This window comes from Astyanax mexicanus, chromosome 1 (genome assembly GCF_023375975.1).
Source record: "Astyanax mexicanus isolate ESR-SI-001 chromosome 1, AstMex3_surface, whole genome shotgun sequence".
NCBI lineage: Eukaryota > Metazoa > Chordata > Actinopteri > Characiformes > Acestrorhamphidae > Astyanax > Astyanax mexicanus.
The window spans coordinates 1,762,501-1,782,854 of record NC_064408.1 but is presented as its reverse complement, the minus strand read 5'-3'; the positions used below and the strand labels follow the sequence as shown (position 1 = coordinate 1,782,854).

The 20,354-nt window shown below is 39.2% G+C and overlaps 1 protein-coding gene across 3 annotated transcripts in view; it reads right to left on the bottom strand.

Moving 5' to 3' along the window:
• Nucleotides 1-12,283, bottom strand: part of LOC103035707 (neuronal migration protein doublecortin) — a 73,966-nt gene extending 61,683 nt beyond the window's left edge. The window contains exon 1 of one of the 3 annotated variants that reach the window (XM_049465526.1): nt 12,158-12,283. The gene's annotated coding sequence lies outside the window, so the exon portion shown is untranslated. Of the gene's footprint in view, nt 1-6,298; nt 6,317-12,157 lie in introns of those variants that run through there. The other 2 variants (XM_022666293.2, XM_049465524.1) reach the window with 2 other exon arrangements.
• Between the last annotated feature and the right edge of the window lie 8,071 nt (nt 12,284-20,354).

Below are 20,354 nucleotides of genomic sequence, written 5' to 3'. Positions count from 1 at the left end.
TGCTTTTGTTGGAGTAACTGTCTCTACTGTCCAGAAAAGACGTTCTACTAGATTCTGAACTGAAGACATTGGTGTGAGGATTTGTATTCAAGTCAGTAAAGTCAAGATGTTTAATGATCTGATCATTGTTGGATCACCACTCCATCTCATCCCCAACCTAGAGGAGTAACTTTATATCAACCGTCTAGCAACACCACAGCAACCACTCCAAAATTAAATCAAGGCTATTAAGAAGAATATATCCTGTTTTTTGTTGGAGTAACTGTCTCTACTGTCCAGAGAATACTTTCTACTAGATTCTGGTATCAGGACATTGGTGTCAGGATCTGATTGTATTCATCCTCAACTCATCCTCAACTCATCCCTAACTCCTTCTTAACTCTTTTTTAACTCTCCAACTCATCCCCAAATCATCACCTCATCTCCAACTCCCCAAGTCATCCCCAACTCCTCTCAAATTCCCCAACTCATCCCCAATTCATCCCCAACTCCTTCCCAACCCATCCCCAACTTATCCCCAACTCCTTCCTAACTTATCCCCAACTCCTTCACAACTCATCCCCAACTCCTTCCTAACTCACCCCCAACTCCTTCCTAACTCACCCCAGCTCCTTCCTAATACATCCCCAACTCACCCCCAATTCCTACCCAACTCATCCCCAACTCCTCTCAAATTCCCCAACTCATCCCCAATTCATCCCCAACTTATCCCCAACTCCTTCCTAACTTATCCCCAACTCCTTCCTAACTTATCCCCAACTCCTTCACAACTCATCCCCAACTCCTTCCTAACTCACCCCCAACTCCTTCCTAACTCACCCCAGCTCCTTCCTAATACATCCCCAACTCACCCCCAATTCCTACCCAACTCATCCCCAACTCCTCTCAAATTCCCCAACTCATCCCCAACCCATCCCCAACTTATCCCCAGCTCCTTCCTAACTCATCCCCAACTCCTTCCTAACTCATCCCCAATTCCTACCCAACTCATTCCCAACTCCTTCCTAACTCATCCCCATTTATCCCCAACTCCTTTCTAACTCATCCCCATTTATCCCCAACCCCTTCCCAACTTATCCCCAACTCCTTCCCAATTCATCCCCAACTCCTTCCCAACTCATCCCCAACTCCTTCCTAACTCATCCCCAACTCCTTCCTAACTCATCCCCAATTCCTACCCAACTCATTCCCAACTCCTTCCTGACTCATCCCCATTTATCCCCAACTACTTTCCAACTCATCCCCAACTTCTCTCAAATTCCTCAACTTATCCCCAACTTTTTCCCAATTCATCCCCAACTCCTTCCCAACTCCCCATCTTCTCTTTAACTCCTTCCCAACTCATCCTCAATTTAACCCCAACTCCCCAATAATACCCTTCTAAAACGTAAATTAAGGATGTAGGTTTAATATTATCAGACTTAAAATAATAAACTAACAGAATATAAAACATGTTGCGAACATTGAAAGAGGCATGTGCAAAATTAGGATGATGTTTTAATTAATGATTCAGTAAATTAACAAACTGTTTCTAAAACATTTCCTGTAAGATTTGTGATTTTTTTACTTTTTTAATTTTAGAAAAGCAACAGGTATATACAATAGAAAATACAATGTGAGACACAGTAAATTATATTTTACATTTTAAGTTTGACATTTATTTAAATTAGCTGCATAAGATTTTCAGCTTCTTGAAATTGTCCATATTACCAATTAAATTATTAAATTATTTTATTGTGAGATCATTTAATGATGTAGTTAATCCACAGTCCTTCAAACGTCCTCAAATAACCCTCACTCTCTTTCACAGACTCACAGCCTGTGTGGGCGGACCCCACCCTGACCCCGCCCCCCGCTGAAACCCGCCCCCCGCCGAAACCTGTCCCCCGCAGCGTTTTGATTTCTGTTCAACAGTGAAATTTGTCTGTTAAATTCTTAATGCTGCTCTCGCATTGTTACCGGATTTCCTCCGAGAGAGAGAGAGAGAGAGAGAGAGAGAGAGAAAGAGAGAGAGAGAGAGAGAGAGAGAGAGAGAATCTTGTACAAAACGGATTAAGGTTGAACAAAAGAGAAAAGCAAACACCAGCAGAGAGGGAAATAAAGGAAATAACAGATGAAAGGAAACTGTCGCTGTCCGTCTACATCAAACTACACTACCCATCATCCTCTATACAGCCAAGAGCTAATTTTACTTGAACAGCCTACCTTACAAGATAGAACCTCATAACTTATATAGGTGCCAAATCATCACCTGTTCCCTAAAAATAAAACATTGATAAATACTCCATCGTCAAGCTTTGGAGCATTTGGGGAGTTGGGAATGAGTTGGGAACATTGGCTGTATATAGCTGGACAGAGCATCGTCTCTCAAAAGTGGTGGAAGATTTTGGCTTCATTTTCATTGAATGAATGGGAACGGCGACACGGCGTCCATCTTTATATACAGTCTATGGTTGGGAATGATATTTGGAGTTGGGGATGAGTTGAGGATGAGTTGGGGATGATGTTTGGAGTTGGGGATCAGTTGGGCAGTTGGGGATAAGTTGAAGATGAGGTATGGAGTTGAGGATGAGTTGGGAATGATGTTTGGAGTTGAGGATGAGTTGGGGATGATGTTTGGAGTTGGGGATGAGTTGGCAGTTGGGGATGAGGTGAAGGTGAGGTAGGGAGTTGAGAATGAGTTGTTGGGTTGGGGATGAGGTGGGGATAATTCTGGGATGAGTTGGGGAGTCTGGATGAGTTGAGGGGAATGAGATGACTTGAGGAGTTGGTGAGTCTGGGATGAGTTGGGTATGAGTTGGGTATGAGGTGGGGATGATTTGGGGAGTTGGGGATAAGTTGGGAAAGGGTTGGGGATGAGAAAATGAGTTAGGGATGAGTTGGGGAGTTGGAGATGAGTTGGGGAGTTGTGAAAGGGTTGGGGATGAGTTATGGATGAGTTTTGGAGTTGGGAAATGGTTGGGGATGAGTTGGGGATGGGTTAGCGATGTTAAGAGTTGGCGATTGTGTGCTTGTTATCATCCAACATCCTATCCTCACTAACCAGATCTCTTGTTGCTGAAGGTAATCAAATCCTCACAGAAATGGTAGCACAAAAATATAGTATAAAGTTTTCTCTGGACAGTAGAGACAGTTACTCCAACAAAAGCAGATTAAAGCCTCGTAGCTCCAGTGCTAAAGCTAAACAAGCTGGAAACCGATGGATTACAGTGGAAAAAACGTCCAAGTCTAATTTTCCCTTAATCTATTTCTTTAACGTCTGCCAGAGCTTGTTCTCCAGCATCATCACGTAAACATCATCCCTCGTTTCAGCTCAGAACTCGGCCTCTGGGCCGCTTCCCGGTTTATGACGAAGCGCCGAGCCGCGAGCCCTCGCCCTGCAAACCATTAACCTACTTCACTTTACCGTCAGAAACCCAGCCAGCCCACAAATCAGAGCCAGCAGTCGTAAAGAAGACTAATGTGCAGGACCTCACTCGCCATTATTTCCTCTTTAGGTTATTCAGAAAAGACTCTGACGCTCCAGAACACGTTTACAGAGTTCCCCCACCAGAAAAAACAACTGATACACCTCAGATTTACAACCAAAACACTCACATCAGGGTTACATCACGTCTCACGACTCAAGAGATCAAAGATCTGAAATTAAACCATCATTAAAGCTTTGTGATGTGAAACACTGCAGTTCTCCTGAGATCTGAGAAAAGTTTAAAACTGACCGGATCAAACATTTATTAATAAATTTAATATTGTGTCTAATGCTGTACTAATCAAGTCCTATAACTGTACTTAGACTTATCCTGGTCCCGATAAAGTCCTGTCCTGGTCCTGAGAGTGTTTGTACTCAGACTCGTCTTGGTCCTGATAAAGTCTTATCCTGGTCCCGATAAAGTCCTGTCCTGGTCCTAAGAGCGCTGGCACTGAGGGTTTGTAATCAGTCTTGTCTTGGACCTGATAAAGTTGTGTCTTGGTCCTAAGAGTGTTTGTACTCAGACTTGTCTTGGTCCTAAAAAGTCTTATCCTAGTCCTGATAAAGTCCTGTCCTGGTCCTGGGAGCACTGGTACTCAGTCTTGTCTTGGTCCTAAAAAGTCTTGCCCTGGTCCTGAAAGTGTTTGTACTTAGACATGGCTTAGTCCTAATAAAGTCTTGTCCTGGTCCTGATAAAGTCTTGTCCGGGTCCTAAGAGTGTTCATACTCAGACATGTCTTGGTACTGATAAAGGCTTATCCTGGTCCTGATAAAGTCTTTTCCTGGTCCTGGGAGCGCTGGTACTCAGTCTTGTCTTGTTCCTGAGAGTGTTCATACTCAGATTTGTCTTGGTCCTGATGAAGTTGTGTCTTGGTCCTGACAGTGTTCGTACTCAGACTTGTCTTGTTCCTAATAAAGTCTTGTCTTGGTCCTGATAAAATCTTGTTCTGGTCCAAAAAGGGTTTTTACTCAGACTTGTCTTGGTTCTAAAAATCTTGTCATGGTCCTAAGAGTGTTTGAACTCAGACTTGTCTTGGTCCTAAAAGTCTTGTCCTGGTCCTAAAAGTGTTTGTACCTAGACATTGCTTAGTCCTAATAAAGTCTTGTCCGGGTCCTAAGAATGTTCATACTCAGACTTGTCTTGGTCTTAATAAAGTTTTGTCCTTTTCCTGAGAGTTTTTGTACTCAGACTTGTCTTGGTCCTGATAACGTCTTGTCCTGGTCTAAGACCAGAATTAAACTGATATTTTAAACTAATAACAAGATTAACAAAGATTATTTATTAGTCATTACATTATGTAATGACTAATACATCAATCAATCTATGTATTTGTCTTTTTTGATATGCTGAGTGGCCTAAATGTGATAGGCTTATCAGTCTATCAGGTGTGTAGTTTGTGTGTTTGTGTGTGTGTGTGTGTGCACCACCCGTTGTGATGAGACCTTAATTACACCCTTGATTAGCACATAAAGCGAAGCTTGGGCGCTATCTTTAGCTGCTAATGATGGGATTTCAGTACGGCAGCTCTGTCTGACCTTTCAGTGCTCACCAACATTAACACTGCCTCCCAAAAATCACCAGAACACTGAGAGAGATACACTATAAACTATATCTTCATTTAGAGCATTTATTTACAGAAAATGAGAAATAACTGAAATAATAAAAAAAGATGCAGAGCTTTCAGACCTCAAATAATAGAGAAATAGAGAAAACAAGTTCATATTCATAAAGTTTTAAGAGTTCAGAAATAATCAATATTTGGTGGAATAATCCTGTTTTTTATCACAGTTTTTTTCATGCATCTTGGCATCATGTTCTCCTCCACCAGTCTTACACACTGCTTTTGGATAACTTTATGCTGCTTTACTCCTGGTGTAAAAATTCAAGCAGTTCAGTTTGGTGGTTTGATGGTTTGTGATCATCCATCTTTCTCTTGATTATATTCCAGAGGTTTTCAATTTCAAAATCAAAGAAACTTATCGTTTTAAATTGATCTCTTATTTTTTCCTGATTGCACTCAGCCAGTAGAGCTTGTTAAAACTTTATGAATATGAACTTGTTTTCTTTGCATCATTTGAGGGGTAAAAGCTCTGCATCTTTTTTGTTATTTCAGCCATTTCTCATAAATGAGAATATTTTTATTTGTAATTTGAGAGAAATGTTGTCTGTAGTTTATAGAATAAAACAACAATGTTCATTTTACTCAAACATAAACCTATAAATAGCAAAATCAGAGAAACTGATTCTTTTTTCCGCAGAGCTGTAGTGTATGCTGTTAAAAGGGGTTGCTGCAGTGTTGCTAGTTGGTTGATATGGCATTACCACAGAAGATTGGGAATATAAAGGTGGTTGGTTACCTTCCAACATCTTGACCTCTCTGCACTGAGCTCTTGTGGCTGAATGCAATCATATCCTTACAGCAGTGTGAGCCCAAAATATAGTACAAGTATAAGTCTTCTTTCCTGGGCAATAGAGACAGTTACTCTAACAAAAGCAGGATAAAGTCCTTCAATAACCTTGTTTTCAGAAGAAAAGCAACAGATACTGAGCACTGTCCCAATATTTTTTGACATGTTATGTAGAAATATTAAAGAAATATATAAGAAAAAGAGAGAGAGAGATGAACTACTGTACATTCACACTCCTTTCTTCAATCCACTCCCCCCTCCGTACTTTTCCATTTCCCTCTCAAACAAAGAAGAGCCACGTGTCACTACTTGCGGCTAATCGCTAATGTCACGAAATCAGACTCGCCAGATAAAAGCCCCCCTCCTGATACCCCACTTCCTGTTTACACGCAAATTTTCACAAAAGAATATCTTTAATACCTCGACCTTGAAGAGATGCTGAGCGTCTCAAAGTGCTGGCGCTAGCGGCTAGCGGATAGCGGCTTGCGACAGCTAGCTGTGATTGTGTCTGCTTGTGTGGCTGATTAGCGGCTAGCGGTTAGCATTTGCGGTGGCGCCGTTTGGACAGGGCAGTGTGTGGCGTTTATGCCCGGGCCTGAGTCCAGCCAGACTGCCTGCAGGGATTGCAGCAGCTTTTCCAATTAAAGACTGGATCCTTCCCCACAACATCACACACACACTTTACACACACACACACACTTTACACACACACACACACACACACACACACAATATGCTAGCATGACAAAGCTAAGCCATGACTCAGTCAGGCTACAGTATATTAACACCTGAAAATGACACTGCATACCAAAGTACTGTACGGTGCATTACACAGCCCAAACAGCATGCGGTCAAATTCACACAAACCCGCACATGCAATATATGTCCAAAAGTATTGGGACACTATATATTTTTCTTCTGAAATCAACAGTAAATATCTCTACTGTCCAGAGAAGACTTTCTACTATATTTTGGACTCGCAATATTGTGAGGATTTGATTGCATTCAAGAGCAGTAGTTTAAAAAAATCAACCAGCACATAGACAAATGTATTGGGATCCATGCTTTTTATTCATGGTTTCCTCTAAAATCAGGAGTATTAAAGGAGTTTATCATACTTTTGTTGATGTATCTTTCTCTGCTAAAATACCTTAGCACCACAGCAACTATTTGAGATGCCACAGCATCATATACACTATTTTGGCAAACTATTTTTGAACATATATAAATAATACAGCTATGGAAAGAGAGCACTTCAGTTTCTGAATCAGTTTCTCTGTTTTTGCTTTTTATGGGTTTATGTTTGTGTAAAATGAACATTGTTGTTTTATTCCATAAACTACAGACAACATTTCTCCCAAATTGCAAATAAAAATATTTAGATTTATTTGCAGAAAATTATATTTGGTGGAATAATCCTGGTTTTTAATCACAATTTTCTTGGCATCATGTTCTCCTCCACCAGTCTTACACACTGCTTTTGGTGCAAAAATTAAAGCAGTTTAGTTTGGTTTGATGAAATTCATCATTTTTAATTGGTCTCATTTTGTCTGGAGCGGTATATACCAAATTACATACATCCAATTTTTTTTAATGATATATTGTGCTGGAAGTTATTGCAACATACAATATTATTGTCAGTTTACGACCAATATATAAAAGTAGACATATGACTTGGAATCTAAAAATGTTAAAAAACTATTTATAAAGTCAAACTCAACATACTTCCTCATAAATGTTAATACACTATTATTGATATGTAAACACAATGGGTAATGCTTAGCTTAGCAATATATACTTTTTGAAGTATATATGAGGTATGGTGATCATCATTCAACATCCTGACCAATAACAATATTGACCTCACCAATGCTTATCTTGTCACTGGATTCAATCAAATTCTCACAGCAATGTTCAGCGAGATCAGAGAGAGTCTAGTGAAAAGTCTTCTCTGGACAGTAGAGACAGCTACTCCAACAAAAGCAGCATAAACTTTTTATAATACCCTTAATTTCAGAAGATACAATTTACCGAATAACAGTATAAAGGGTAGATGTTCCAATGCTTTTGGAAATATCTATAATGTTCTTTAATTAGCCATGAAGCTAAAAGTGCTAATGATGCTAGTATTTGATATCATTACACTAAATATCTGAAAGGCATAATCTGTCTTAGATTAAACCCTGTGAACCCTCTGCCCCCACCACAGCAACCACCACCCACCCACACACACACACACCCTCTGAGTGGCATCCAGTGACGCTAAGCGCGAATTAGCCGTGCTGCTTCACAGCTGACAGAGGGGCCGGCCATACACCCATCTGCTGCCGTAATGGACAGCATTAAATCACACACACACACACACACACACACCAGCCCCCACTGGTACGTCATGCAGGAGGTTCATTGTCTCAGCATGTTTCCCTGTGTCACACACTGCTAGTTCTAGTCCATCACCCTCAATGCTAACGCTAACACACACACACACTTGGCATCCGAAACACTGAGGGGAACTTCCACCACCAGCTCTACCATTACACCCACCAGTGAAGCTCAGATTACCCCAGTGTGTAAACTACAGAAGCCAGGCCTTATTCCCAATGTAACAACTCCACAGCAACCACCTGAAACACCACAGAAATCACTTAGCCCAACCCCAGATAGAAAAATGACTTTGGCTATTTCTTCTTTATAGTATCTGGGACCCTAGCAACCACTTAGCAACTACATAGTAACCAAATGAATCATCAAAGCAACTGCTTTACTCAGAAAGGTCAAAGCAACCACTTAAGACATTACAGATATTTTGCGTTTTGCTTAGCAGCGCCATTGCAACCACTTGAGACGCCAAAACAACTGCTTTGCTTAGCAAGGCCGTAGCAACCACCTAGAAACTGCATATTAATCATTGCAACCACTTGAGATGACAAACAAACTGATTTGCTTAGCAACTCCACAGTAACCACCTATGGCATCAAATACGTTTTGCTCAGCAGCAACATTGCAACCACATGATATGCTAAAGCAACAGCTTTGCTTGGAAAGCCCAAAGCAACCACCTATGACATCAAGGAAGTTTTGCTTTGCAGCACCACTGCAACCACTTGAGATGCTAAAGCAACGGATTTGCTCAGCAAGTCCATTGCAACCACGTAAAAGATCAGACTGCTTTGCTTAGCAAGGCCATAGCAACCATCTAGAAACTGCATATTAACACTTGATGTGTTAAAACAACTGATTTGCTTAGTAAGGCCATAACAACCACCTAAGACTTGATATGCTAAAACAACTGCTTTGCTTGGTAAGCCCAAAGCAACCCCCTAAGACATTGAAGACGTTTTGTTTAGCAACACCACTGCAACCACTTGAGATGCTAAAACAACTGCTTTGCTGAGCAAGGCCATAGCAACCACTTGGCAACTGCATAGCAACTACATGAGATACCGAACCATCTGATTTTCCTTAGCAACTCCATCGAAACCACCATTGAGACACAGAATCACAGAAACTGCTAAGTAACACCCTATCAGCCACGTAGCTAATGCATAGCAATACAATACAAATGCTTATCAATACCATATATAAACATACTCAGAAACATATATTATTACATATTATGATAAAATGTATTATCATACAATAAAATACTAAAAAACTACATATTATAAAAACACGCACATACACCAGTGTGTTTTAGGGGGCGTGTGATGTTCCTATGATCTTGTGATCTTCTGTATCTTCTGAAAGTCTAAACACCACGGTGCTCCACCCAACCCGTACTTCAAAAGAAAAGAATCTGTCCATTGAATTAAAACTCTATTATATTTCTGTATTGAGTCACCAGGTCCTCTGATCTGCGCTAAGCTCAGGAAACTGTATTGTCCATGCTAACTCAGCGTAGCATACATCTGAAACACATCAGAGTTTTACTTTAACCTCTGCAAACAAAAGATTTTTTTTGTATGAAAAGCTGCATTTACGAAACGTAACCCCATAACCACCTGGACAAAACCTAAAGATGATGCAATTCTAGTCTTTACAAGTCCAGGTTTCTCATTTTTGACATCACTACAAACAAAGAAGATGGAAGCTAGTTGGCTAAAGGTTTAGATCAGATTTAAATGGCTTTTACTCGTTTAAACCCTGATAGCAAAAATGCTTTTTATGGCTATTTCTTGGCCAAATACCACATGCCAATCCTGAGTTGCATTGCCTTAATTCTGGCCCAAATGCTGAGCTGTTCTAACATCTAGAACAAGTGTTGTACCCCGGCTGCTGGGTATAATATAGCAATAATGCTAAACCACATGTGCCTAAGCTCGTGCCACCACCCTGGTTGCAGAATATGAATATGAACTAAAAGTCTAAATTAAAAAAATACTTACACAACAACTACCCACAAACACAAATCAATCTATATATACATCAAATCAAGGTGGACTTGGACCCCCAAACAATATATACCCAAGTATAAACCTTAACCATCCAGCTACAGCCAAATATTCATCTATACATCAAATATGGGTGGATTTGAAACGTATAAAGGTATGATTATGTCCAAACAACCAACCCAAATAACCAAATGTTCATGCATACATCAAATAATAAAGCATGGAAGGGAGGGTATACATGTATACCTCAACCACCCAAGAAACCATGTATCCAACCATGTATCCTTCAAATTGGGGTTGTTGTAGGTCCCACAAAGCCTAAATAACTACACCAGCCACCTCACAACCATTCATCCATTGGGCCATTGAAAAGCCTAAGTACTTACAATATACAATATACCTACCCAAAGCCCCATGCACAATATATACCTTAAACATTCCACCAACTATCAAACCATTGGTTCATATATCCATCAAATTTGGGTTTAATTGGGTACCAAAAAGTCCAAATAAATATACACCTGCCACAACATGTTCATATATATATAAGGCGAAAATATATACCCCAACAACCAAACACTCCTCTATACCTTAAAATTCATGAATATATATATTTATTAACCACCATACAGTTCTGGAAAAAATAAAGAGACCATTTCAGTTTCTGAATCCATTTCTCTGATTTTATATTTGTATATATTTGAGTAAAATGAACATTGCTGTACCCCAAATAATGCAAAGAAAACAAGTTCATATTCATAAAGTTTTGAGAGTTCAGAAATCAATATTTGGTGGAATAACCCTGGTTTTTAATCATAGTTTTTTCATGCATCTTGGCATCATGTTCTCCTTCACCAGTCTTACACACTGCTTTTGGATAACTTTATGCTGCTTTACTCCTGGTGCAAAAATTCAAGCAGTTCAGTTTGGTTTGATGGCTTGTGATCTCCAAACCTCCAAACCATTGGATCAAATATCCATCAAACTGGGGTTCAATTGGGTACCAAAAATCAAGTACCCATTATAAGTATATAACAGCAGTTTTCTTCAACCAGGGGGCCCTAATCCTATATATAAAAAAATCAGTAGCAGTATTAGTTACCCCACTTTTAGCAGATTTTACCCAAATACTCATTTTTAAGAAAATATAGCTCTAAACTGACACTGATATGTGAGAGTTGAGTAAATAAAACACTTTATGATAAAAAATTACGGAATTGACCGCTACTGAGGGTTAAAGACCGTAAAATTGACCGTTATGACCGTTATTCCCTAAACGCGCTGACCGTTCCATTGTACAGAAAGCATTAGCGGCAGCGCGAGCTGCACTACAGCAATTTCTAAGGCAGGGGCTGGCACGCGCGCGCGCGCACACACACAGGCGTGCACGCTCGCGCACACCCCATGCATCAAAAAAGGGAAAAAAGAGACGGTAGCGATTAACATCTAATGACTAACGATTTAAACGCAATCTGTCATTTAATAACAGTCGAATCGGATCTTTGCGGTATAAAACACTATAACAGATTAAAAAGGAAACTTTAACGTTACAGACATATTAGCCATCAATAAAACCAGCACAATTCATAACTTTTATGTAAAAAAAAGATTAATAGACAATTTACTGAATACTCGAATAATCGACTAACCGACAGGTTTTTTTTTTTTTTTTCAATCTCTAGCTGGAACTGCTCCCACCTGCTCACGCACCGAGTGTCTCGCGCCGCATCAAAGCCGTTACGCACCTACAGCAGGTAACACTCCACACACTCTCTCTCTCCCACACACTCCCACACACACACACTCACTCTGAGACTCCAGCACGTGCGGTATAACTGTAAGGTAACTGTAACCAGTGTAAAGTGCCCCGGGTGGGTGCGGTACTTACCCCAGCGCTGGTGCACGCGGAGTGTGTGTGAGGGTGTGTGTGTGGACTGAGTGTGTGTGAGTGTGTGAGGGTGGGTGTGGATGCTGCAGGAGCGCGAGCTGCTCTCCGTGCCTTTGTCTGCCGGTGCTGCCTGCCGGTTACAGCCGCGTGGTCCTAGCGCCGCCCGATCACACACACACACACACACACACACACACACACACACACACACACACACACACACACACACATACACGGTCAGTCAGTGAGTAGACAAACCGAGTTTACGAGGTTCATGCATGACGTCACCCACACTGAGGTGTACAGTTTAGAGGGGGGGGGGGGCAGATTTTCCATTCAGTGTTCAAACCAGACTCTACCCCCCCTCTCTGTCTATCTCTCTCTCTCTATCACTCTCTCTCTCACTCTGTCTCTCTCACTCTGTCTCTCTCTCTCTCACTCTCTCTCTCTCTGTCTCTCTCTCTCTCTCTTTCACTTTTTTCTATCTATTATCAATAAGGACATCAGAGAAACAGAGAGATTGAGTAGAGAGAGATAGACTGGACAGAGAGAAAAAGAAAGAGAGAAAGTGAAATAGTGAGAGAGAGAGAGATAGTGAGAGAGAGAAATAGTGAGAGAGATATAGTGATACAAAGAGAGAAAGAGATAGTGAGAGTGAGACAGAAAGGGATAGTAAGAGAAAGAAAGAAAGAAATTAAGAGAGAGACAGTGAGAGATAAAGAGAGATAGAACGCGAAAGAGTGAAGAAGGTAAGAGGTAAATTGTTGGTGTTCATGTGTTCATTAGTGAATTCATAGTGAATCACTTGTGAATCAGTAGTAGAACAGTAGTGACACTTGTATGTATTTGTAGTGGATTGGTAGTGAATCACTAGACAGTCAGCAAATAATCAATAAAAGATCAGTAAAGGATCAATAGTGAATCGGTAATGAAGCAGTAGAGGATCATTAGTGAATCAGTGGTGAAGCAATAGTGGTTCATTGGTGGTTTGGTAGAAGATCAGTTGTGCTATCCAAACACCATAAGTCTGCACTAAACACCTTCATTCTCCACCAAACACCAACATTATCCTCTAAACTCCATAAATCTTTACCAATAAACACCATCATTGTCCACTAAACAACATCATTACATTATTACATTTTATTGTATTTTTATAGCGCTTTTCAGGAAACTCAAAGACGCTTATTCCCCACTAAACACTGCCATTGTCCACTAAACACCATCATTCCCCACTAAACACCATCATTCTACACCAAACACCATCATTCTCCTCTAAACAACAACATTCTCCATTAAACATCATTATTCTACACCAAACACCATCGTTTCACACCAAACACATCATTCCCCACTAAACATCAACATTCTCCAATCAAACACCAACATTATCTACTAAACACCATCATTCTCCACTAAACAAACACCATTCTCCGCTCAACACCATCATTCTCCACTAGGCACCATAATTCTTCACTAAACACCAACATTCTCCATTAAACTCCATCATAAACTACACCAAACACTTTCATTCTCCTCTAAACACCACCATTTTTTACTAAGCCCCATCATTCTTCACAAAAAAAAACTGAACACTGTTGTAGAAATGAAAATGAAAGGTGGGCTACCCCCACCTCTCATCCGGGGTACAACTCCCCAGATACGTCAACACCAACCTTTTCCAACTTAACACCATCATTCTACAACAAATACCATCATTGATAGTAGTGAACTCACGCTCAGATCTTCATCAGTTGATAAAGGTGTCTCAGATGTTCTCCCACTGATCACCTGGTCGATACTCCGCAGGTAATAATCACCTGGCTGTGAGGTAAAGAATAGGCTCTCTCTGATTGGCTAAACACTTTTTTGTGGTTTAAACACAAAGCTCCGCCTTTATTGACAGTCTCGTTCGTGTATGGTCTATAAGTTCAAAGCTCTTGTGGTGAACATTTTCAAAGTAAAGTACACATCTATACATTAAGTGATTGATCTTTTCACGCTAATAAACACATTGTAGCTCTTTTTTTAGAAGAAAGTGACGTTCTCCACTCAAAGATCAAAGGCGAAACATGAGCATATGGTGGATCTTTAAACTTATCTAAATATCTAAATGATCTAATTTATGTTGAGATAATGTAAACTCTTAATAACAGCAAAACTGTATGAATGGACATCAGCTGTTATAAGTTGTGATCCTTTGTTTTTACCGCTGTGTTTTAGCAGAGTTCTACTCTCCTCCGAGCTTCATTATTGGATTTTTTTTCCCAACATGCACCAGCAGTTCAGAGCTGCAGTGTGAAGCTATTTTAAAGTGGAACATGCAGAGAACCTAATATAATATCTGGTTCTAGACTTAAAAACCAACGGTTCCGTAAAGATCCATAAAGAACATGTGTGTAGATAATTTAGACTCTTAATAACTCCAGGTATCTATCCATCCTTCTGTCTGTTTGTTGGTCTATCTATCTTTTTGTCTATACGTCTACCTGTCTGTCTTTTTGTCCATCTATCTGCTTGTCTATATATCTATATGTCTGTCTGTCTATCTATTGTTTGTCTGCCCATATATCCATCTATCTCTCTTTTCCTCTTTCTATATGGGTCCATATATCTGTCGGTCTATCTATCTGTCTGTCTGTCTGTCTGTCTGTCCATCTATCGTCCATCAGTGTAGATATATTCAGAAGCTCTGCGGCTATTTAAAGCAGGCAGAAGGAAGGAGGAACTCCAGAGGAACATTCCTGATGGATGAAGATCCACACAACTGTCCTAATCCTCCTACAGGGCGTGTCCTAGTGCACACTCAGCACCACCACATTACTGCTGAGATATCTGTCTGTCTGTCTGTCTGTTAGTCTGTCCATCTATACATCCTTATAGCTGGTGGTTGGTCTACTGTCTGTTTGTCTTCTGTGTATATGTGTGTCCATAAGTCTGTCTGTCTATTTATTAATTTGTCTGTCTTTTTGTCCATGTATTTGCCTGTCTGTCTGCTTGTCTATCTATATTTCTGCCTGCCCATCTGTTCATCCCTCTATCTGTCTGTCGGTCTATCTATCTATCTGTCTTTTTGTCTGTGTGTCTGTTTGTCCAACTATCTATCTGTCCATATATTTGTCTGTCTATCTATTGTTTGTCTTCCCATATATATATATATATGTATCTGTCTGTTCCTCCATCTATATGGGTGTCCATAACTGTCTGTCTGATTGTCTATCTGTCTGTCTGATTGTCTGTCTCTCTGTCCATCTGTCTGTCTATCTATATATCTGTTATCTGCCTGTTTGTTTTTACATCTATTTGCCTTTTTGTCTATCTGTTTGTCAATGTATTTGTCTGAATGCCTATCTATCTGTCTGATTGTGTCTGTCTGTCTGTTTGTCCAACTATCTGTCTATCTGTCCATACATCTGTCTGTCTATTTATTAATTTGTCTGTCTTTTTGTCCATGTATTTGCCTGTCTGTCTGCTTGTCTATCTATATTTCTGCCTGCCCATCTGTTCATCCCTCTATCTGTCTGTCGGTCTATCTATCTATCTGTCTTTTTGTCTGCTTGTCTATATTTGTCTATATTTCTGCCAGCCCATCTATCCATCCTTCTATCTGTCTGACAGTATATCTATCTGTCTGTTTGTCCATCTATCTGTCTGTCTTTCTATCTATCTGTCTGCCTTTCTGTCTGATTGTGTCTGTTTGTCCAACTATCTATCTGTCCATATATTTGTCTGTCTATCTATTGTTTGTCTTCCCATATATATATATATATATGTATCTGTCTGTTCCTCCATCTATATGGGTGTCCATAACTGTCTGTCTGATTGTCTATCTGTCTGTCTGATTGTCTGTTTGTCAATGTATCTGTCTGAATGCCTATCTATCTGTCTGTTTGTGCATCTGTCTGTCTGTCTTTCTATCTATCTGTCTGCCTTTTTTTATCTATCTGTCTGATTGTGTCTGTCTGTCTGTTTGTCCAACTATCTGTCTATCTATCCATACATCTGTCTGTCTATCTATTGTTTGTCTTCCCATATATATATATATGTATATGTATCTGTCTGTTCCTCCGTCTATATGGGTGTCCATTTCTGTCTGTCTGATTGTCTATCTCTTTGTCTGATTTATCTACCTGTCTATATATCTGTTATCTGCCTGTTTGTTTTTACACCTATTTGCCTTTCTGTCTATCTGTCTGTTTGTCAATATATCTGTCTAAATGTCTATCTATTGTTTGTCTTCCCATATATCCATCTAGCTGTCTGTTTTTCTGTCAATATGGGTGTCCATATCTGTCTGTCTGATCGTCTATCTGTCTGTCTGTCTATCAGTCTAATTGCCTGTCTGTCTGTCTATCTATCTATCTATCTATCTATCTATCTATCTATCTATCTATCTATCTATCTATCTATCTATCTATCTATGGTGGTGGAGGTCTGTGTTAGTGGAGGGTGTGTGAGCTGCTATGTCATGCTCAGCTGTCTCCTGCTGCATTCCCAGCATATATCTCACACACACACACACACACACACACCAGTTCTGCAGTTGTGTGGTTGTGTATTGATCATTCCTACAGGAACACACTATAGACACTATAGTGTGTTACCCCCAACAGTGGACAGTGCACCAGTGGTAATGATGGTGACCGGCGGCTTCTGGCTGGATTTGTCCATGTGTACAGTGAATAGTCCGGTCGCTCTGGCAGAAATCCAGATTCCACATCCACATTTAATGCAGGAGACCCCGCCCACATATACCACATATACCACATATACCACATATACCACATATACCACAGCTCGCTGCAGCGTTCTTAAGCTTCTGTGAGACATGGCAAAAGTCCTTTTTTAATTGAATCTTATATCATTTGCTTGTTTTTCTAATGCTCTTACCATTATTAAAATGGTATTCTTTTAGATGAACATGATTAAAAACTGATTATATTCATTCATTTTTCAGTCCCTTTAAGTTGTAAATGCTCGGCTGCATTGAAAATAAAGGTTTATTGATTAATTGATTGATTTTTTGATAACTTTAGTGGTCATGTGATCATAGCTGCAGAGCATCCATTACTATTGGCTGATTCTTATCTCTTTATCCACTCAGGATCTGAAATGCAAATAAGCCCCTCCCCTCTACAGCAGTGTTACAGAACTCACCCTGAGGCTTTTCCATTTAAACACTCTCTGATGAGTTTCCTCCACCCCGGACCCCCGGGACCACCCGGAGATAAACCACAGCGTTCAGACTCTGCTGGAACATTTAATATCATTAATACATCTCAGATATTTTATTTATTTTGGGAGAAATTGGAATAATGTTTGTTAAAAAAAAGACCTACAGGACACCAAAGGGAGCTCTGGTAAAACACAGCGGTAAAAACAAAGGATCGGAGCTTAAAACTGGCCTGGATCGATCTTGTTCTGATTCACTGGAAGCAAAAAATCTCATTGCATTTTTGTTACTTATCAAGAGTCTACAATATCTAGACATACATCCTTCATTGTTCTTTACAGAAATACGTGTTTTTAGGATCTAGAACCAGATAGTGTCCTTATTTTACCAGATACTGCCCAATAATCAGGCCTAGAAGACACCAGAGGAAGTTTTGCTTAAACACAGCAGTAAAAACAAAGGATTGGAGCTTAAAACTGGCCTGGATTGATTTTCTACTGGTCCACTGGAAGCAGAAAACCTAATATTATTTGCATTTTTGTTGTTTTTATCAAGATTCTACAATATCTAGACATACATCCCTCATGGTTCTTTACAGAAATACTTTTTTTCAGGCTCTAGAACCAGATACTGCCCTTATTTTACCAGCTATTGCCCAATAATGAGCTCAAGAGGACACCAAAAGAAGCTCTGGTAAAACACAGCGGTAAAAACAAAGGATCGGAGCCTAAAACTGGCCTGGATCGATCTTATTCTTATCCACTGGAAGCAGAAACCAAAATATTATTTGCATTTTTGTCACTTTTACCAAGAGTCTACAATATCTATACATACATCTTTCATGGTTCTTTACAGAAATACTTGTTTTTAGGCTCTAGAATTAAATACTCCCCTTATTTTACAAGATATTGCCCAATAATGAGGCCTAGAAGACACCAGAGGAAGTTTTGCTAAAACACAGCAGTAAAAACAAAGGATCAGAGCATAAAAAAGACTTGTTTTAGGCTCTAGAACCAGATACTGCCCTTATTTTACAAGATATCATCCAATAGTGAGCTCTACAGGATACCAGAGGAAGCTTTGCTTAAACACAGTGCTAAAAACAAAGGATCGGAGCTTAAAATTGGCCTCGATCGATTTTGTCCTGATTTACTGAAAGCAAAAAATCTTAAATGATTTACATGTTTGTTACTTTTATCAAGATTTTACAATATCTAGACATACATCTTTCATGGTTCTTTACAAAAAGACTTATTTTTAGGCTCTAAAACCAGATACTGCCCTTATTTTACCAGATAGTGCCCAATAATGAGCTCTAGAGGACATCAAAGGGAGCTATGCTAGAGCACAGCGGTAAAAACAAAGGATCAGAGCTTAAAACAGCTGGATTAGACCTAATTCTGATCCACTGGGACATCACTCATGTATTTATTGTCTTTATAATGAGTCTATGTTATCTGAATACTCTTTAGAAACACTAGTTTTTAGAATATTAGACATATTAAGAACCTTTTTAATGTTTAAATAAAACAAGTTTTCATTTTTTCTATATGTTTGATCAAAATGCTGCATAACAACTTAATAACTAGATATTTACACACCTTGATTAAAGGTTCTTCAAGGGTTCTTCAGTAAAAGCAATTGATCTATGAACTTTAACCCTTTCAGACCTGAATTATGTGTACTATATTCTAATATAAATATAAACTCTATATGAACATTAAATCCAGTTTATTAAAATAAGTAACTTTTAGTGGTTTTTATTTTGTCTATTGGATTGCAAGCCTGTGCTTAAATTTTTTTTTTAGATGTGATGTTTGACATTTTTATTTACAAGCCATCCCTAAAATAAACACTAAAATAAACACGGTAAAATCACACACAATTAGTAAAAATTAGTTTTTTCAATTTGTCTTTTTGGCTCTAGTGCAGGGATTTCGTTTTTAGTCTTTTTTAGTTTTAGTCTTTTAAAAACAGGTCTCTATTAGTGTTATGTGCTAAAACACATTTGAAAAAAATGAAAATACATGTCTATTGCAGTTTTATATATATTTGAACTTTTAATAAACACCTGAACTCATAAAACGAGTCTAAAATACAAAAAAAATCCTAATTTTTTACACCAGAACAGTTTTTTTCAGCTTTTATCAGAAGTCTATTTATTTATGAAGGAGATAGGAGGTCTTGCTCTGCTGATATGATGAATATGGTACAGATGTCACTAAAAGCAGATGATCCATTTGGATCTATAGTGTCTCCATCTGCTCATCTTCTTCTTCTTCATCTGTTAATCATTATCTTGTCTTTATCAGAGTGTGTGTCGTACAGACGTCCAGGTGTTACGCTGATGTTCCCACACACACACACACATTATACCCAACACTGAGTGTGTGATCCACCCACACACCATCAGACCAGACCCTACAACACAGACCTCAGCATGTGTGTGTGTGTATTATTTATACATTCAGAATACTACACTAAAAAAAATATGAGTAAAATTTTACTTTTAAAAAGTTTGCTTTTTTTGATACATAATATATTATAATTCCTGAAATGTAAATAATTATAGTTATTAATATTTACATAATCTCAAAGATTATGTTTTTTATAAGTCTCACAGTGAAATATGTGTGTTTTAATCAAAAATATTTAAAATTCAGGATTTATAATGTATTATATTATATTGCGTTTCAAAACAAGTAAGGTGTACTTTTCCCGTCGTTATGATAGCAAAGACACACTGACACGCCCTAAATCAAGCTGCACTGTGTACAAATAACAGTTTGCCTATAGATCAATAAAACAGGATTCTCAGTGTCCAATCAGAGCACACCTGTAATCATTTATATACCTGCCTATATTCACTATTCACTGAAGAGCAGCAGATAGTGGATATTTAACCACAGCTGGGCTCCCAGCAGCTCTCCCAGCTCTCAGATTCCCATTCCCCCCCAGATAAACGTCTTTTAATCAGATCCCAGCCTGCAATCGGATCCATTAACTCAATCTCACATTAAATTT